This window comes from Quercus suber, unplaced genomic scaffold (assembly GCF_002906115.3).
Source record: "Quercus suber isolate HL8 unplaced genomic scaffold, Cork oak 2.0 scaffold_112, whole genome shotgun sequence".
NCBI classification, from domain to species: domain Eukaryota; kingdom Viridiplantae; phylum Streptophyta; class Magnoliopsida; order Fagales; family Fagaceae; genus Quercus; species Quercus suber.
This window is the reverse complement of record NW_027069577.1, coordinates 607,020-611,170: the sequence shown is the minus strand read 5'-3', so window position 1 is coordinate 611,170 and position 4,151 is coordinate 607,020.

Here is a 4,151-nt window from a genome sequence, read left to right as displayed (position 1 = left end):
CCCAATAGTACTTACTAACTTTACCTAACGTAACTCCGAATCCACAGACTTTTCAATAGTAAACTTTGTTCAATTTGAAGTACCCACTTGAAACTTTGACTTCTGGCAAAGAACCCTAGATGTACAATAAGCGACTCTCTAAAAATATTTCTTATGTTCTCTCTAGGTGTTGTTTATATCTTAGCCTTTGCTACATGAAACTTTAGACGCTTAAAGGATTGGATGGGTTGAAATCTCAAATTTAATATATTTTTTTGATAAATAATGTAAGAATATTATTAATAATAGAAAAAGTGCCAAGCCGAGTACATTAGAGATGTACTATAGGGCACAAATTAGAAAACAAAAGTACAATGATCAAGAAAAATAGGAAAAGAAGAACAAGAAAAATGAGAAAATACCATACTCCATTCAAAGAGAGTGTGCAAGAAAAAAGACTTAATCTCTAGCAAAGAACGTTCACAACCTTCAAAACTTCTAGCATTCCTTTCACGCCAAATGCACCAAATCAAGCAATGAGACACTAATCTCCAAACATCAATGTGACGATATCGCGCAAACTTTCCTTGCCAAGCCTCAAATAACTCAAGAACAGTATGAGGCATAACCTATTGAATACCAAAAAAGCAGAATACCAAAGACCACAACTCTCAAGCTATGGAGCAATGAAGTAGAAGATGATCTATCGACTCCCCACATCTCTTACACATGTAGCACCAATCAAGCACTATCACACGTCTCTTACGAAGATTGTCTGTTATTAAGATCTTACCTAAGGAAGCAGACCATGAAAAGAAAGCCACCTGTGGAGGAACTTTCAATTGCCATATCATTCTCCATGGGAAGGAAACAACAGTAGGAGGATAAAAGGAACCATAATATCCTCTAACTTCAAAACATTTATTCCTTGCAGGCTTCCAACAAACCTTATCTAGGCCAAACCCCCGCATTGTCGAAGAATAGACCAACCCTATAAATTGATCAAAGGCTTCTTCTTTCCAATCTTGGGGTGGACGACGAAATTGCACATTCCAGTGAAACCTCCCAGTAAACCAATCCATGATTTCAACCACCGAGGAATCCTTCGACCTACTAATACAATAAAGCTCCGGAAAGGCCTCTTGGAGAGTACAATCCTAGCACCACACATGCTTCCAAAATTTCACTCTAGTACAATCCCCCACATCATATACTAAGAGTTTAGAGAAGTTCAACCAGTCACTTCTAATGTATTTCTGCAGGCTGACCCCATAAGGACTTGTCACCTTTTTCGTACACCAACCACCCAAACTATTTCCATATTTTGCCTCTATAACCCTCCTCCATAAAGCATCAGTCTCCATACCATACCTCCACAACAATTTTCCTAGCAATGTAGAATTAAAACTTCCCAAACGTCTTATACCCAGCCCCCTAGCCTACAAAGGCTTACAAACCTTGGCCTAATTAACTAAATGAATTTTAGGTTCACCACCAATCCCATTTCACATAAAATCTCTCTATAATTTCTCCATATGCTTTGCCACCTTACCTGGTAAAGGAATAAGGGAAAGGAAATATGTAGGTAAATATGAGAGTGAGCTTTTAATGAGTGTCACCTTACCCCCTTTAGAAAAATACATTCTCTTCCAGCCTGCTAATCTCCTCTCCATTCTCTCTAGGATAGGATTCCAAACAGATAAGTCCTTAAACTTAGCACCTAATGGAAAGACCTAAATATTTCAAAGGCAGAGACTACCCACACCCCAACAGACCCACCAAAGCCTCCCAATTATGCACCTCACCAACAGGTACCAACTCAGATTTCTCCAAATTAATACGAAGCCTTGACACCTCCTTAAATCTAGCAAGAATCGCTCTCAAATTAGCAATTTGATAAGGTTCAGCATCACAAAAAATTAGACTGTCATCTGCAAATAGAAGATGAGACACCATTACTGACAGACCAGCCGTACTACCCACAGAAAAGCCTGAGAATTGCCCAGCGGAGGCAGCCACATCCAACATACGACTTAAAGCCTCCATCACAATATCAAACAACAATGGAGATAATGGGTCCCCTTGTCGAAGCCCCCTAGAACTTCCAAAGAAATCAAATGGACTACCATTGATCAGAATGGAAAACTTTACAGTTGAAATGCAATACCTTACCATTTTCTCCATTTCTCTGAGAAACCACAATGCTGAAGCATGTACATTAAAAAGTCCCAACTCACATGATCATACGCCTTCTCCACATCCAATTTACACAACACACATGGAACTCCTAACTTTAATCTACTATCAATACGTTCAGAAGCAATCAAGACGGAATCCAAAATTTGTCTACCATTCACAAAGACATTTTGTGAATCCGAAATAAGCCCATGCGCCACCCTACAGAGCCGATTTTCCAACACCTTAGAAATAATCTTATAAATCCCACCAACTAAGCTAATAGGCCGAAAGTCCTTTACCTCCACAGCATCTACTTTCTTAGGGATAAAGGCAAGAAATGAAGCATTAAGACTCTTCTCAAACATCGCCTGAGTATGAAGATTGTGGAATACAGCCATAATTTCTGTTTTCAAAACACACCAGCAATACTGGAAGAATGCCATGGAAAAGCCATCCGGGCCAGGTGCCTTATCACCATTAAAATCATTGATCACCCCAAACACCTCTTCCTCCTCAAAAGGCCTATCTAGCCAATTTGCATCTTCTACCGAGATACTAGAAAAATCCACATCATCTAAAACAGATCTATGAGCCACATCCTCAAAATAAAACTGCCTATAAAACTGAGAGATACAATCTGCTATAGCTACCGGGTCCAAAGACAACTCCCCATCCACAATAAGCCTATCAATAGAATTAATCCTTCTGTGAGAGTTAGCTATACGGTGGAAAATTTTAGTATTCTTGTCTCCTTCCCTAACACAAAGAACTCTAGATTTCTGCCTCCAACATATTTCTTCTAACAGAGTAGCTTTTTCTAACTCATCACAAATTCTTCCCACTTCTACTGTTTCCTCCGTTGATAAACCTCGACTATCCTCCATATTCTCTAGAACACTCAGGTCCTTCCACAATTTTTTAATCCGATCTTCAACATGACCAAACACCTCCACATTTCATATTTTCAAATCATTTTTTAAGAGCTTTAATTTATTGGTTAGAACAAAACTCGGTGCACCATGAAACTGATAGGATTCCCACCAAGACTGAACTCTATCCACAAAACCCTCATCCTTAAGCCACATATTCTCAAATCTAAATGGCCTACTCCCTCTCTGGAAAGATCCACCCTCAAGGACAATTGGAAAATGATCCGAGCACAACCTAGACATCTGTCTTTGAGAAACTGTAGGAAACTTATCCTCCCAATCTGCAGAAAATAAGAATCTGTCCAGCCTAGCCTTCGAAGCAACTTCTCGAGTATTTGACCAAGTAAAAATACCCCCTTGCAATGGCAGATCAATGAAACCCTGTTTCGAAATAAAATTAGAAAACTCCCACATAGCAACAGTGAAAAAATTAGACTCAAATCGTTCGGAAGGGAACCTAACCACATTAAGTGCTATATCCATCTTTCGAATTAAGTGCCCGATTGATCAAATATATTAAATCTTGGTTGATCCGATTGTTGTCGAGAGCTGTCAAACTTTCTGAATCTTGAAACTGATCTACAAAAACCTAGGCAACTGTCTTGACTTCGAAACACACCTCCAATACTCTTATAAGACACTTTTGTTCAAGGTTTGCCAACCTATACTAGGGGCTTAACACATCTAATTCAATTGACCCTGATGCCAATATCTCTCATTTCATCTGTTTACACATATAATGTGATGGTTCATCATGCCACTGACAAGACATTATGTATATGTCCCATGCCCATATAATCACTTCAGATCCAACATTTGATCACTGTGAATTCACCAACTCAAAGTTATGTTCATGAACCCCCAAAACAAAATTATGCACTTATAAGTTATAATCGTATTGAAACACATGAATCAATAGGAAGCCCAAGATTATTTTCAAAACTTGATGTGCCACTTAATTTTTGGCTTATCATAAAAACACCTCCATAGAAAATCAACCATGGTTATAGGCAAAATGCAGTAGCTAGCCATCAAACCTTCGACTTTTGACATAGTCAAAGGTCA